General features: G+C 42.4%; 1 protein-coding gene across 1 annotated transcript in view; it reads right to left on the bottom strand.

The window, feature by feature from the left end:
- The window catches only part of YES1 (YES proto-oncogene 1, Src family tyrosine kinase), a 61249-nt gene extending 45416 nt beyond the window's left edge, over positions 1-15833 (bottom strand). Inside the window, exon 1 of the mRNA XM_061596424.1 lies at positions 15186-15833. The gene's annotated coding sequence lies outside the window, so the exon portion shown is untranslated. The remainder of the gene's footprint in view (positions 1-15185) is intronic.
- Positions 15834-17775: the final 1942 nt, after the last annotated feature.

The raw sequence follows: 17775 nt of genomic DNA, 5'->3' as shown, positions 1-17775 counted from the left end.
TCAAGGAGTTTATTGATCCAGCCATCACACAGCCCCTACCATAGTATCATTGGTCAGTCAGTTCATTGTCTTTAATTCCAAGCCTAGACATCCAATAAAAAACAACATGGAAGTCCAAGTAATGAACTTCAGCTTAAAGATGATGATGATAATGAAGAAGATGATACTAAAACCAATCCAAGGCCATCATGACTAAAATACATTATAGATTTGCCCAAATCCAGGATTTTAACATGGTTTCAAGACAAGGAATTTGCAAAAGTTCCACAACAAACACAGATGATTCAATGTGGAGCTTCTGTGCTATTATTTGGTGTTTGTGGATGAAAGCTGTTCCCACACAGCCCTAGGAGTTAGAATTATCTCAACATAATCACTATGAGATTTAATCATGTTCCAGTTACAACTGCTGATGCCATCTAGGACACTGTTCTTCAACCTTGGGTCCTCCCATGTTGTTGGACTACAAATCCCATCGACCCCAGCCAATGGCCAAGGATGATGGGAGTTGTAGTCCAACAACATCTGGGAACCCAAGATTGAAGAACAGTAATCCAGGAGGTATTCTTGCCCATGTAAACTGAACAATCAAATTAAAAGTCTGCTGCCCTGGGCTGCTGCTGGGAGGAAGCACAGGATATAAATCTAATACAGTAGGGCCCCGCTTTACAGTGATTCGTTTTACAGTGATTTGCTAATACAGCAGTCTCAATTAGATGCAATTAGACTAAAGCCCCACTCATACAACACTTGTTCCGCTTTTACGGTGGTTTTCAGGCATTGCGTGCCATTCTATTCAATGGGTTCCACTTTACAGCGGTTTTCGCTTTACAGTGGGGGTCCGGAATGTAACCCGCCATATGAGTGGGGCCCTACTGTAATAACAATAGTAAGTCTAAAGAGAGCTTCTGGTCCAAAGTGGTGGAGATGGTATTACTGAAGTAACATTTAGCAACAATTTCTGTTGTTGAAAGAGAAAGTGAAGTGTAAGTGCAAAGACTGGAAATGAAGAACTTTGGGCAGCAAACAAGTTTTTCCAGACTATGCACACCATTCTAAGAATGATGGCAAATTAGGGATCAGTTTAGCAGTATATTACAAAGAGGTTTGTGCACAGTGCAGTCTTGGTGATGGTTTAAATGTTTCTGTACAGAGACTGCTCACAAGAAGGGTACGATATGCTCTAATTAGAGTCTCTGGTAATGCAGTGTCCAATTCCTTCACTGATGGCTTTGCAGGATTTCTGGCTCCACAATCCAGTTTATAACATACCAATGGCCTGCAGATGTGCAACTAGGGATAAGTATTGTCAGTCACAACAGTGAACACTGTTTCAGTATCTACAGTTTCTCCCACGACAAGGGGGGGGGAGGAGGAGGAGAAGGAGGAGGAGGAGAAGAAGAAGAAGAAAAAGAAGACAAAGAAGAAGAAGAAAAGCCTAAGGCAAGGGCAACAGAATCACTCCATCACAGAAAAACACTATGTGCCCGGTTCAGAGCGGGAATCATGAGTCGGAGACGAGGGTGCAAGGAACTCTTGCTTTATTAACGTAATGGATACATCAAAGGCTGAGCGCCTCATAGAAAAGACCCTATGCTAACTCACTGCAAGTCCCTAACTCCCCTCTAGACATGCTCTGCAACGTGTGATGAAAGTTGACTCAATGCTCCATTCACAGCGCGGCAGTCTTAAATAGGAGAGGTCTTGGAGCGTAACCTCTCACTCCTTCACACACATGCCCTCTGCCCTGTCCGCTTCTCCCTATGTCGTGAGCGCGGTGAAGGGGGGGCGAGTCTCCACGGGCTCATCAGACAGAACAGGGTCCTCATCTGCAGGCGGGGAAGCAGAGGGCTGGGAAGCGTCGGGCGTCTCTGGGGATACTGCTTGGCACTGGAGGAGTTACTGCTCTTTCGGAATCCTCCCCTAATGGCTCAGTGGGGGTGCTTGATGGCTGAGTGCTGTTCCATTGAGGGGCAGGGCCATCTGTGGGAACTGATGGGGCGGCTAGCTCACTCTCTTCCTCAAGGTCTGGGCTAGACTCAACAACAGCTGGATCGTCTATGCCCACTGACAGCTGAGGCGCCTGCAACTCATGCCTTCCCCCTCCTTGATCCTCAGGAGAGAGAGGCTGGGCTCAACACCCCTGGGCTCAACACTATGCAGCCAGCTCCCAAGACTATGTATTCAAGTGCACATTTTTCTCCGCCTTTAGTCTTCACAGGTGCAGAGGACAGGGCCTTTGGAAAGCCCAATTCTGCCCAAACCATAAGGGAGGACGTCTTCTAGCTGTTCTCCTGTGAGCTTGTCAACCTACTTGCCAAATAGCTACTGCACTCTTGCAAGCTCCATGACAGTGGTGTAACAGGTGAAGACTCACCCAATATGGGGATGGAAACATGAAGCATACCATGCCTACTACTCTTCTCTCTGTCATGTCACTATCAAAGTCCTGCTGGGACAAAAAGGCTGACAGTCACATCAGTGTATCTTTCTGGTCTATCTTTGATGCTGTTCAATACAAATGTTCACTTTGCCATAATTCCTCTTTCTTTGTTACTAGGGGCTAGGAGATAAGAATTCCACCCCCTTCCTTGTTCAGTCTCACTGGCATCATGATATAGCTGGATGGGAGGGGCAACAGGAAACTTTTTGTTTCCATGGCTCGGGATCAACAACTCCTCATAGAAACATAGGAAGCTGCCTTATACTGAATCAGACCATTGGTCTATTTAGCTCAGCACTTTCAACAGTGACAGGCTGTTACCCTTTAGGATTTCAGGGCCTACCTGGTTGCCAGGGGAACAGGGGAGCCAAAAGACTAATTTTTGCAGGAACCAGACAACTGGCTCAAATACACTTATTTTGTTGAGTGGCAAATCATTTCTTCAAGGTGCCTATGTAAATTTCTCCCAGTTCTATCTGGTGAGTGGCCACATTCTGGATGAATCTGGGGCTCTCTGCATGCCATGTTGCTACTGTTTTGACATGGCCAGGGCTCCTTATATAATTCACGTGATTTTGGTCTATATGGCTGTTTTTGTGTGACCAACTAGCAGATGATAAATACCCTAGGATACATCCATCTCACATCTATTCTTGTGGCTGAATTATTAGGGAACTCCTCTGTGGTATGGGTTTGAGTCTTGCCGGAACCATCTTTTTTCCCCTTTTGATACAACTGTTGCTGGCCAGGCATGCAAACAGTGAGTTGGGCCTTATTCCTGCCATTACCCATGGTGGGGCTTGAACTTACATTTCCTGTATCCCCACCTCACACCCTGTATGATGGACATAATCCTGTGAGACAGTTGTGACTTCCTTTATTGCCAGTTCATTTTTTTTTTCCTTTCCATGTAGGCAAAAGGCTCCTCTGCTTCAGTAGGTCTTGAGCTGTAGTACCATGGAGGTGTGTTCTTTAGCTAACACTATTCCCAAGGGAGCTCTTTGGATGCTGCAATATATTGCTGCCTTTTCCTTCCCTTATGTTGTACAGTGAAAGATCCCTTGCTGGATCGTCACCTTGAAGTGATGAGTGGGCTTGAGTGTTCCAATGAACCCTGTGAGCGATGCTGTCAGGAGTCATGTACTCCCAGCAGGATCACCCAGGGCGGTAAGGTCAAGGGAGAGGAACCAGGCAAAGAACGATCCAAGAAAGTCCTCAACGGCAGCAGGGCTGTGGAGTCGAAGTCGTGGAGTCGGAAGCAATTTTGGGTGGAGTCGGAGTCGGAAGCAATTTTGAGTTGGAGTCTGAGTCAGCAGAAATTTACTTACTCTGGCTTCAAAATAAAATTAATATTTTAATATTAATATTTTAACATAAATCAATATACATTTGCCATTTATGAAGGAGTCGGAGTCGGAGAGTAGAAAAATAGAGGAGTCGGAGTCGAAGGTTTGACGTACCGACTCCACAGCCCTGAATCGCAGAACAGGCGTAGGATAACAATGTGTATCTTACAACAGCTGTGAAGGCAGATGAAGGCTGCAGCAGATAAAATACTTCCAATCTTTGTGGTATCCATGCCACCGGATCAAAGTCTTTTTCTGTCAAGATTGTGTGTTGATCATCATGCACCCATCTCCCCACATAAAACAAATTCACACACAGGCGTCTTCCAACCAAAACAAAACAAAACAAAAGTCTCATGGCGATCGGCGAATGGCAACGGGGGCAGGACTGTGAAATCCAGAAGCCCCTAGTTGTGGACCAGCACATGGGCGGTGGATACAGACTCAGTCGTCCTGGCTCAAGGACCGAGGCAGTTGAGTAGTTTGGCAGCTATATCCACAACTGAGCAGTCCTATTCAGGATCCACTCTGCTCACCCTGTATGGGGAGGGGGCTAGAAAAGGTGCCCTAAACATACTCTGCCTCATCTTTCTCCCTGACTGGATCACAGCATCCAATGGGGTCACCACTTAGCGGCCGCAAAAGACAAATGAACTTTGGAATGTGGAATATACGGACATTGGTGGACAATACGGATAGTGAACATCCTGAACGCAGGACTGCCATCATCGCGAGGGAGTTGAGACATTTTAATATTGACATAGCAGCACTCCAAGAAATTCGAAGAGCAGGAGAGGGACAACTGAAGGAAGAAAAAGGAGGTTACACCTTCTTCTGGAAAGGACTACCTGAACAAGAACAACGAATACATGGAGTAGGCTTTGCTGTTAAAAATGATCTTGTGATGCTCTTCTCAGAAGTTCCTACTGGGATAAATGAACGACTCTCAACTCTCCAATTAAAACTCGCCAAAAACCAGCAGGCAACTATTCCAAGTGCTTATACACCAACATTAGATGCTGATGAAGACATCAGTGAAAATTTTTATACCCAGCTAGACACCATCTTATAAGAGATACCTAAGGAGGATAAAATTATCCTCCTCGGCGATTTCAATACAAGAGTCGGGTGTGATTTCGATTTATAGCCAGAAACCATTGGGAAAGAAGGAGTTGGCAATAGCAACCTGAATGGCATTCTACTTCTGACTAAATGTGCAGAGCATAATCTTGTTATTACAAACACACTCTTTTGCCAGAAAGATAAATTTAAAACATCATGGAAGCACCCTCGGTCAAAGCACTGGCATCTCCTGGATTACGTAATTGTCCATGCCAGAGATCATCGCGATGTACTCCTCACCAGGGCCATGACGAGTGCCGATGACTGCTGGACAGATCACCAATTAATTTGATCCACTATGGCCATTAATATTATTCCTCAACGTAGGCTCCAAGGAAGAAAACCACGCCCTTCAAGATCCTATTAAACGAGATTGCTTTCAAACAACTCTCAAGAAACATCTACCTACAGAACTCCCAAATGTTGAGGAACACTGGATTAAACTGAAGACTTCCATTATTGCAGCATGTGAACAAACTATTGGATAGCAAACTAAGAAACATCAGGACTGGTTTGATGAGAATGATAGTGAAATTGAACATATCATTGACAAGAAAAGGAAAGCCTTCCAGATATGGCAAAAAGACATTAACTGTGCCGCTAAGAAAAACATCTATGCCAGTGCAAAGGCTGAGGTCCAAAGAAGAACTAAAGAACTTAAGAACGCCTGGTGGATAAAGAAAGCTCAAGAAACCCAGCATTTTGCAGATGCTCATGATGCACGGGGTTTTTTAATGCCACAAAGGCCATATACAGACCAACAAATTATGGTACAAATCCCTTACATTCAACAGATGGTACCAAACTTCTAAAGTACAAAGAGTCTATTGCATTGCGTTGGAAAGAGCATTACCATGACCTCCTTAAGCGTAACTCTATTGTGGCTGATGAGGTCTCACAATCCCACAACAACAAATTAGAGATGAGCTTGCAGTATCCCCTAATTTGGATGAAGTCAGTAAAACCATTAATCAAATGAAGAATGACAAAGCTAGTGGACCTGATGGGATTCCTGCTGAAGTCTTTAAAGAAGGTGGGCCAGAACTTACACAACAACTTCATAAACTCATCAAAACAATCTGGATGAGGGAGGAGATCCCAGAAGACTTTAGGGAGCCATAATTATCACTCTTTTCAAGAAGGGTGATAGAACAGATTGTGGGAACTATTGAGGCATCTCTTTTCTTGCCCGCAGGTAAAATCCTTGCAAGGATCCTCGCAAATTGCCTCCTACCTATCTCAGAAGACATCCTCCCTGAATCCCAAAATGGTTTCCTCCCTTCCAGGGGGACAGTGGACATGATCTTCACTGCACAACAGCTTCAAGAAAAATGCAGGGAACAAAACCGACCTCTGTATATGGCGTTTATTGATCTGACTAAAGCCTTTGATACTGTAAATCGAACTGCTGTCTGGACCATCCTTCTGAAAACTGGATGCCCTGATAAATTTGTGAATATTTTGCGACTCCTCCATGATAACATGATGGCGACAATTTTGGATAACAATGGCTCTCAAAGTGATCCATTCAAAGTGGGATCAGGCGGCAAACAGGGATGCGTCATTGCTCCGACCTTATTTGCTACTTTCATCGCCATAATTCTATGCTTTGTTGAGGGGAAACTTCCCACTGGCGTGGAAATCACATATCGAATAGATGGAAAGCTTTTTAATCTCAGTAGGCTGAAAGCAAAAAGTAAGGTAATTACAACCTCTGTCGTAGGACTTCAATATGCCGATGATAACGTAGTCTCTGGACATTCAGAGGAAGATCTTCAAACTATCCTAAATGTCTTTGCAGAAGCATATGAAAAGCTTGGCCTCTCGCTTAACATCAAAAAACCCAAAGTGCTTCATCAGCAAGTGTGAACCAATCCCTCTGTAGCACCATCAATCTAGCTTAATGGTGCGACGCTGGAGAATGTCGATCACTTTTCTTATCTTCGCAGCCATCTCTCTGTAAAAGCTGACATCGATGCTGAAATCAACATCGTCTGAGCTCTGCTAGTGCCGCATTTTCCCGAATGAAGCGTAGAGTGTTCGAGGATCGGGATATTTGCAGGGAGACCAAAATGCTTATTTACAAAGCCATTGTACTACCGACCTTACTGTATGCCTGTGAAACATGGACCATCTATAAATGCCACTCCCAACTTCTTGAAAGATTCCACCAACGCTGCCTCCGGAAAATCCTGCAAATTACTTGGGAAGATAGGCGGACTTATGTTAGCGTATTGGAAGAAGCAAAGACCACCAGTGTTGAAACAATGATCCTCCAACATCAACTTTGCTGGACCGGCCATGTTGTTTGAATGCCTGATCACCATCTTCCAAAGCAGCTACTTTACTCCCAACTTAAGGATGGAAAATGGAATATCAGTGGACAACAAAAGAGGTTTAAAGATGTTCTCAAAGCTAATCTAAAAAAATGTAACATGAGCATCAAGAACTGGGAAGCCTTGGCCCATGAGCGTCCCAATTGGAGGTCGGCCATTATCAAAGGTGCTATGGACTTTGAAGAAGCACGAGTACAGGGTGAAAGAAACAAATGAGCTAAGCGGAAGGCACGTCAAGCAAATCCTCATTGTGACCATCTTCCATCTGGAAACCTATGTCCTCACTGTGGGAGGCTGTGTGGATCCAGAATTGGCCTCCACAGTCACTTACGGACCCACTGTTAAAGACCTTACCCTGGAAGACAATCTTACTCGGCCATGAGTGATCGCCAATGAATGACAATCAAAGGGATGATTCTGAGCAGTCTGTTTATGTGAGTGATATAAAAAGATTCAAACTCCTGTGTGCGAGAATTTCCAGTGGCTCACAACTGCTGGGTTCTTTTTGCATCGCAGTGGAATATGCTATAGTGTGCCTATGTACCATACACTGTGCTTTGCTTATGTGTGGTGGCGATGGAAAATGTTGTTGGGTGCTGTTATACTGTGTACAGATTGCCTTCATCTGACACACACCAATGGCACAATGCACCAAGATTTTCCTCTCAATTTTTTACTGGGTGATTATATTATCCTGGCTAAGGTGCACCAATATTATGCTGGCCTAAGTGGCCTCTGGCATTGCAGGATGATAGGATCGCCCAGTAAGTCTACAACATAATAAGCTTGTTGTTTGAGTAGAAGTACAGATAAAGGATGTTTAGGAATTCTTAATTTTGGACAAGGAATAATTTGTTCTTTAATTAAAAGGATATCATTTTAAATACAGGATATTTTGTTCTCAAAGGCAAACTTCCATCAGTTTGACAGATTTTCAGATTTTATTGCAAAAAAGTCCAACTGTGCTTATTTATTTGTTAACAGTTTACTAAAAGGAAAAAAAAATGCTTGTATATGTGGCTGCAAATAATATAACAACATAACAAAATCCCAGCAAAACATTTTCACCTCTAGGGAGCAACCGAAACAAAGCCATGCCAGGAAGAATAATGTTACCTAATTTCCTCTGTCACATACTGCAGAAACAAGAACAGAAAACCAGATACTAGTCTGAGGCTTTTGCGGTTACTGCAGCTTCTCCATTCTCCAAGTATAGCCTATAACTATGTATCACTACAATAAGAACTTTAGTTCTGACAGTCTGCATTGTCTGACAGTATATTCTATGGCAAATTTGAAAGTTAAAGATAAGAACTACATAAAAGAACAGGTCTTGTAATACTTCTGTGGCCCAGCAGAACCCTATGGGCCCTCTGGAAATGCCTCAAGTCATTTGCCTGTGTAATTTATTTTCCGGGCCCAATTCAAGGTGTTGGTATTAACCTTTAAATCCCTATACGGTCTCGGCCCAGTTTATCTGATGGAGCGCCTCCAGCGCCACCAACCATGCCGCCCAACAAGATCAGCCACACAGGACCTTCTGTCAATCCCGCCAACTAAAACAGCTAGGTTGGCGGGGACAAGAGAGAGGGCATTTTCAGTGGCGGCCCCCACTCTCTGGAACTCCCTCCCGTATGACCTTCGACATGCCCCTTCCCTGAATGTATTCCGCCAAGCTTTGAAGACCTGGCTCTTCAGACAGGCCTTTGGGACTTACGGGGAGGGTTAAATTTTTACGACCAATAGCCTACTACTCTGTACTGGAACTGTTTTATTGTTTTATTGTTATATTGTGTAATGTATTGTTGTTAAATTGTACGTCGCCTAGAGTGGCCATTGGCCAGATAGGCGACCCACAAATTAAATTATTATTATTATTATTAATTCTTTAGGAAAAGATTTTTTTTTATTTACGATAGCAATATTATTTTTCATTTTAAAAAATTCTACACAGTATACAAAATCGTATTTAAATCTGCATCAAGGAATATAACCCAAAAAATCTACTTGTGAATACATTGCATGATTCTCTGTGTTAGAAAAGTGAGTGTCCCAAGTACAGACATGTTGGGTCCCCAAACTGGATGGGGAGGGGAGGGTAAGATTAATTTCTACCAACAAGGGGACCTCTAAGTGTGCAAAATATCCTTGTCTTTTGAAGCCCCCCACTTCCTTGCTCAAACCTCCAAACCATATGAGCCCAGGACCTGCCCTCCTGCCATCTTCAGATATTGGCAGCAGAGAGCAGTGCACAAGAATGAGTCTTAATGTTACTGGAGGTGGGGGAAAGAAAAACAATGGCTTCCTAAAGGGGGAGGGAAATTGGCTTGGAATAAGTGTATCCTCTGTCAGATACTCTGAGGCCAATGGCCCCCACAAAGTAGCTTTTAAACATAGAGAGGGAGAAATGTCCCTAACAACAGATTTTTTTTAAAGACAGACTTTTCATATTTAACTAGTTTAAATTTCCTCCAGTATACTAATGAAAAATAAAAGCAGATTGTAAGTTAGTTATAATGCAGATACCTCTGAATATGTCACTTGTATAGCACAGCCATGGTTGTCCCATTGAAACAGAAAACAGGTGTCTATTTGGCCAGTCACAGCACTAATTGGAGATGAGTATTGCACCCATTGTGTCTTCCTACTGATACCCCACAGGAAACATCCCTGCTACAATAAAGAGAACCTGAAAAGTAGATTAACAATGGGATATGCTGTTGGGATTACAGAGTACACTGTGGCAGAAGGCAGCATATCTGTAGAGCACCTCCTTATTCCAGAATCATTAAGTTAACGGAAATAGTCTCCAGCTGAGATGGTGTCAATCCTATCTTTGAACACATGGGAATACCAAAAGGAAGGAAGACAGAAAAGAATTATCCAAGGCAAACGTGGGGTGGGGATGGGGGATACTGAGGATAGAATTATAATTTTTTTATAATTTAAAATGCCTAACCATTTTAAGTTCAGATGCTTTAAAATGGAATACAACGGGGAGATTAGTTGCCAGTACACCTCCAGAAACATCAATACCAGTATCACATCATCCGTATTCTCAGCGACAATGAGCACTTGTGTCAGCGAAACATCTAAATAAATATTTTTATGAATGGGATTCATTCAACAGGTCAAGTTTGAAGAGCCACACTCACAGTTTAGGGGTTCCCCTGTACCTGGCACTAACCTTAAAAACCTCTGGTGTCATTGGTGGCTAGGAGCACCTTTTAATAGCTGATATTGGCTGATTTTTAAGATGCTTTTAAAGTTGTTTTTTTAAATATGTTTTTAAGATGTTTTGTTCTAATATGTTTTTAAAGATGTTTGTTTTTAAGATGTTTTAAAGTGCTTTTAATGTAGATTAACAACGGGATATGCTGTTGGGACTACAGAGTACACTGTGGCAGAAGCCAGTGTGGTGTAGTGGTTAAGGTGTTGGACTACGACTTGGGAGACCAGGGTTCAAATCCCCACATAACCATGAAGCTCACTGGGTGACCTTGGGTCAGTCACTGCCTCTCAGCCTCATGAAAACCCTATTCATAGGGTCGCCATAAGTTGGAATCGACTTGAAGGCAATACATTTTTATTTACAATGTTTTTATTTGTTGCCAAGCCCCTCTGCAATTTTCAAGTGGTCTGTGGGAAAAACAGTTTGAGACCCACTGATCTAGAGGACTGCCTTACCTATCAAACATTTAAGAGTATCACCTCATGGTTTGCTCTCTGGTATCCCCTTAAATCAGACTCATCTGGGGAGTATCATAGACAGGACCTTTTCTGCACCTCAATAATGGAATTTCCTCCCTTCTCTTTTCATTTTTAAACACACGTTTAAAACATCTCCATTCAAGGAGGCATTAATAGTTTTTTTAAAATATATATGTATGTCCATTGGCTTTTATAAATTGTTTTAGCCTTGCAGTTTTTATTATATGCATTTTACTGTTTTATTATTGATATTTTAATGGGTTTTTTTGTAAGTAGCCTTGTGAGAAGACTTTCTAGAAGGTGGTATGTGCATCCATAAAATAGATGGTTACCACTTAATTATTAGAAGAATTCTTAAAATATAAAAAAATATTCCTCGTAAATACTACATCATCTTAAAAGCAATCAGACTTGTTAATAAGAGAGATAACATTCCTCATATTTTTTGGTAACTGCTGTTTTGAACCTTGTTCTTTATCGTTTGTTTATAAGGTTTATGTGCTTTATGGCTGTTACTTTCTCCACCTTCAAGTTATTAGTGATGCTCCATTGTATCCATCCATTGTTCGTTTTTAACTTGTTTAGTTCTGTTGTGATGTTCATGTGTTGGTTGAAATTAAATAAAAACATTTTTTTAAAAAACCAATTTTGTAACTTGAAACTTTCACTTAGCAATATTAGCAGCAATACAACAGCTGGGATCCAAAGACCCTTTAAGCTCAGAGAAGCTCTCCTACATCACTTACTCATTCCAAGATTTATCCAGACCATAGTTCCTCACATTGCAATGGAGGCTGTCCTTAATGCTGGTTTCCTCATCTTTTGGAGAATGGAAAAGTATCTAGTTGTTGACTACCTTATGTAGCTTTTGGAAGGGTCTTGGAAGCTGCACTTTGAATCTTCATTGCATTATTAGTATTTGACCCCCAAAGCTACGTTGAGCTGCTATATGTTAATGCAACTGTACAGGACTGCAATGTTATACAGCCAGGGTGGCTAACCTTTTTCAGACTGAGGGCCACATTTGCTATTTGCCGGCCCTGTGAGGGTATCATGCCAGTAACGAGCGTGGCTGAAATGAAAGGGAGCATGGCCCCTCCACAGGCACTCTTTCACATGCACATAGTCACACACAGGACAAGACAGACGCTCTCTCTCTCTCTCTTCCTCTCACACACACAGATACTCTATCTGATAAGAGGGTGAGAGACTATCTGAATCCCCATCACTTTGAAGCAATGGGTCCCAATGAAACTTGTTTCCGTTGCCCCTCATCTTTCCTGGGAAGCCTTTGGGAATTGCTTTGTCAGGGTGCTTTGAGACCACGGCTCTGACGGTCAGCTTCCTTCATCCCGCCCCTGGTTCCAAGGTGTTTCCATGAGTCTCTGGGGCAGGGGAGCTTTGGAATCAAAGCTCTAAGAACACCTAGAAGTGCTTAATATGAAGCTTTTGGAGCACAGTGGAAATGCTCCAGAATGAGGAAGTGGCCAGCGGTTTACCAGACGTGGTGCTGCTGCTGCTGTAAATAACCCCTGAAAAGTATGCCCCCCTCCAAAAAAAAAATGCATGGCATAAACACCACAGTGTGTGTGTGGGGGGGTTATTCAAAGATTTAAACAATGAAAAAACATTTTTTTAAAAAATAAAAAATCCCAAATTGTTGGGGATCTTTGGGGATTACAGAAAACTTTGGGGGGGGGGGCAGATCCAGCCTGTGAGTTAGCCACTCCTTCTTTACAAACTTACTTAGGAGTAAGTCCCATTAACACATGGAATTAGGTTGCAAATTCAAAACGTTAGCTTTTCATTCCCTGAGGTAAAAATGTAATTTAGACAGCAAGCGCAGACAGGTTTTTAAACAAAAAGAACTTTTTCTATAAGTAACAATTAATGCAATTCTGACAGATTTCACAGTTTGATTAAAAACTATCTAATAAAAAAATGAAACCTATCAGAAATCACTTGTTCTTTGAAGACAGTGTGGATTATCTTTGATCTGGAGTATTATGCATTGCCTATGTGGTAAATATTGTCTTAACCAAATATTACACTCTTAACCCCCCTAAACATAAGAGATCTGCTTGACATTATGCATATCACCTCAAGTGGCTGTTTTTTTATAGTCAGTACAATGGTTTAAATATGAGTAAAAACTTTTAGTCAATTAAAAAGGTGCTTTTGATTAATCTTACAGCATATTTTGTTAAAAACCAATAGATTTGCTTATTAAAATTGAACATGGCAAGCACCATTTTAAAATAAGCATTCCATTTTTTTCACAGAAAGAAATGCCTCTTCTAAGATAATACCAGCTACGACATATACAGTATCTAAAATACACGTTTCTTGCTTTCAAAACTTTGTACACACATGTAGTGTGTGTAATCCTATGAATAGCCTCAGAATTAAACCCTACTGAGTTCAATGGGGCTTATTCCCAGGTAACTGTCTACAGGATAGCAACCTAAGGATGATATCCAACTAAGTCAGAGCAGACCCACTGAAATCAATGGACTTCCTCTGAGTATGACTAATACTGGATATCACCCAAAATGATTAATTGATAAACTGTTATATTTGTTTGGTTTTCAAAGTAAAATTTAAAGCAATATGCTCACATGCTGCAAAGTAGTTTCAGCCTGTTTTAGTCAAGTTTACTTCAGTTAATATTTTGAACTTGCAATGGCTTTTATTTGACAATGTAACTTCATTTAATAAGCCCAAAGTACTGCAAATCATTGCGGTCCCTCCCTTTTCATTAATCTGAATACAATTTCAAATTAAATTATATAGTTTCACAAAATGTGATGGGTAAACTCACAGCATATATTATGTTAACTGTGAAGAGTGAAACTGCCCATAATTAATTTAAGATCTAAACATGCAGAGCGGATAAAGATAAGCGCATGTAATATGTACATATTCATTTTAAAGTGGGAAATGTCTTATCTATATTTAAAAATATCTACAACATAAAATTTGACAAATTGTTTTGATTGTAAATTCAAGTAGATGCTAATTACACTTCAAAATTATGTAACATGGATATAGAAACTGAAATATGCAGTTATCTTACACATGTTGTATTCTGCCTTGTTCACAGACACAATTTTGTTATGTCTTCATATTTTGTATTTGTTTTAGTCTAGAATACTACGAAACAACATGAACTTCAGTTTCTAAACAAGTTACTTCCCCCACAGTGGAAAGATAAAAGCCCCAAACACTTGAAGGAAACCACAATTGTATTTTGTTTTGTAATAAAATAATGTACATGTATTAGGACACAAGTACACATTAGGAATCAGCTTTTTGTTTCTTCATTTATTCTGACCCACAACACTCTAGTCGCAATTTTTGTTGCCGAGGTATAGACTGTACTTAAACCAAAAACTATGCTAAACCATACAAACCCACGTTCACTCTAAAGAGAACGAGTGATCCTGGCTTATATTATCAGCAACATAAAACATATGCTTCAGGAGACTACAAAGAGACTATCCTTTCAAACCCATGTGGAGAGCTATTCAAGGAGTTTAAAAGTTGAGAAAACTGGAGGGAGGGAGGATAAAAACAGAACTGGATTCTTGAATCACCTCGTTTCCACTCCTACTTCCTACCTTGCCCTTTCCAAAACAAACAAAAAAGTCTAACAATGAAACTTGTTGGGGTAGTCAATCAAACCAAGGAAAACGAAGAGGAGGACCCCTTCTGTTCAGAACAGTTGTTATCAGGCTTTAAGTAGCAAACAAGCAGAAGACGAATCTCCTTTGCCAGGCTGCCGCCTCTACATACGGAAAGGGAGAAGTGGGGGAAGGGAAAGACACCCAATCACCCTCGAAAAGTGTATTTTGAAGATGAAACATTAAGGGGAATTTTTTTTTGTAATATTCCCACATTGTGCGGGACTCATACACGCACAAAATCTCGCCTCAGAAAACAAAAATCCTAATGGGTTGAGGGCAAGAGGGACTGAAGGTAAAACTCTGCGAGCAAACAGAGGAAAGAAGAAAGACCCCACGCACCACCGCGACATATCATCCCCACACCCACGCTGCTGCCATAATAAGTCGACCAAGCGGTCACCCCCGCCCAGTGGGGGAAACGGGACGGGAGCTTAAGGGGGAACATGCGGGGCCTAGCGCTCTCCAGGCGTCTCCGCCTCACAGGGAAAGGGGAGGAAGTGGTACGCCGCGGGGAGGTGAGGGAAGCGCTCGGGACGCTCACCTGCTTTTCGAGGGCTGCTCCAGGGGAAAGGGCCGAGCCCCCGTGCCCTCTGCGGCGCCTATTCCTCCTCCTCCTCTCGGGCAGCGGGCGTGGGGGCGCTCTTGCTTCCGCCTCAGGGCGGGAGGAACCGGCCCGGCGGCAAGTGGGGAAACAGAGAGAAAGGGGGGGCACACGTCGCGACTCCCCCCACGCAGGTACTGTCCAGTGCCTTCAGCCCTGTCGCGGCTGCCCCATAAGCCCCGGGACTCCCGGTCGAAGAGTTCAGTGGCTGCTTCGAGAGGCTCTGTCAAAACCCAGGCCGAGGGGAGGGGGAGGAGCCGGGAAGCAGGGGTGCTCGCTCTTCCACACGCACCAGGGAGGCGGAGGAGGGTGGAGGCGGCGGGCCCCCCTCAGTAAAGCCGGAGTTCACCATCCCGACCTAACATGGCGGCCGCTGGAGACCCAGGAAGGAGGAGGGGGCTGCAGGCACCAGCTGTTGCTGAGGCGAAGTCGGGCTCTCACAACGCGGCGGTAGCGGAGATAGCTACTACCTTTGCTGCCTCTACAGCAGCCCGGAAGCAACCGACGGCGCCCCCTCACTCTCCCCCTCAGCCCTTCGCATGGCGCTGTGAGGCCCTGACCTCCCCTTGCGGGGGCGATTCCTCGACTTGTGTGCTAGACAGGTCGACTTCTGTGCCTCTGAAGAAGGGAGATCCCACCAGAATTAGTTTGAAGAAGCACAACTCGGAGAGGGAGCCTATTGTGAAGAGCGGTCCTGGGGTCGGACAAGGATCATGGTGGTTTAGTTCGCAAGTTTATTTAACAAAGACGGTCACGGCGACAGTGTTAATGTTAAACTTTAAAAGTGCAGAGCGCTGCTGTTCATTCTCACAAACGCCTTCTCCTATGTGACAAGATCCTATTTGCACACCGTGAAGAAATGGAAACTGAGGAAATAAAACTGGGGCGCGGAGGCTGCTTCCTCACGCAGTCCTGAAAGCAGTTAACTGGCAGAGAGGAAAGTTTACTTCCATCCAAAAGATTTAGGATTGCAATTCAAATTACTCATTGAATTCAAAGTCTTCTACTAAGTTGAATTAAAAGTTCTTTGAGAATAGGGTAAATTAAAGCACTTTAAATGAACAATTAATTTAACCACAGCAACTACAGTACCCCTGTCCTTGCAACACATAGAATTACCACTGCATGCCTTGGAAGGCTCTCCAGTAATTGCTCTTATGCCCTGAAGAAGTTAGTAATGGCCCAGAAAACTATCGAGCACCACCCATCACCAAAACCTAACATTGTATAAAATGTGTGTATTAAATTTTGTTTGTCAAATAATACAAAGTACTAATACAAATAATTGATGGTACATTTCAAAAATACTGCTAGCAGTCTGTTGATATAATGCTGCTGTTGCAGCTCATAGTATTAAAGTCCTGAATGAAACCTTTCCCAAAATTGCTTGAAGTTATGGACTCAAGGTCAAGAATTCAATACTTTGCTTGACTTAACATTAACCCACAGTTCTACAGTCTTCGCAGGTTGAAAAGCACGATGGAAGGTCAGTCCTACTTACTTTGAAAAGGGATCATTTTCATCATGAGTTTTTAAAAATCACAGCTGTTCATAGCTGTGTTAAAATAGTGAATGAATTCAGAAAGTTTATATTGGACATCTGAGCTTTGTTTAACTCCATTGCGAACATGAGTATTTGTTGAACAGAGGAGAACAAGGTAATCCAGTTGCAGAAGTCATTGTACAAACTGGAGGATTGCAGCCCAGTTACTGTGAAATGTATTCATTTCTGGAGGCATCCTGCTTGATGCGTGAGTTTTGAGGTGGAATGTACAAGTACAGCCCTGTAACAGTGATCTAGGAAACTGCATGATATTTGAGCATGATTGATTAAGAACTGCAGCAGTAAAATTTAAAAAATTGTGTGAAGCAAGATTTTGCGCAAGTCTTAAGGAAATAAACCATCCATTTATGTCTCTCTGTGTGATTGATCATGAAGATAGAATTCAGCATCATCTGCTTACTCTCTTGTACAAGCTTTCTGGAGCAAGATATTTCCATTTTGACACACATCCACACCATACATTTAGAGCACATGGCTTCCCCAAAGAATCATGGGAAATGTAGTTTTCCCTTCACAGAGCTACAATACTGAGCACCCTTAACAAACTACAGTTCCCAGGAAGCTATGTGCTTTAAATGTGTTTTAAACATACGGTGTGGATGTGACCAAAAATGAACTTCCATGTTTAATTCAAATGACAAATTCTTAATTATGACAGCCTTTTGAAATTGCCTTAAATTAACTTTTAAAAACAAAAAGGTGGTCATTTTATTTTCTAGAAGTTTACCTTCTATTAAGTTTTTCACCAGAGACAAACCAGAAATCTTCATTTTCTTCCAGAAATGCTGATGGTGCAGCTCCTGCTATGGACAAAATGCTGGAGTTTGGCTCCTGGTGACTTTCCAGATCACTTGCAGCTCAGAGCTTAAATGGAAAAATGTTCAACTGGAGAACTGAGATTATAAGGGGAAGTATACTACAAAATTTATTCATAAAATATGGAACAAGGTGAAACTGCAGATAAAT

Source organism: Rhineura floridana, chromosome 1 (genome assembly GCF_030035675.1).
Source record: "Rhineura floridana isolate rRhiFlo1 chromosome 1, rRhiFlo1.hap2, whole genome shotgun sequence".
Lineage (NCBI taxonomy): Eukaryota > Metazoa > Chordata > Lepidosauria > Squamata > Rhineuridae > Rhineura > Rhineura floridana.
This window is presented reverse-complemented; position numbering and strand designations above follow the sequence as displayed.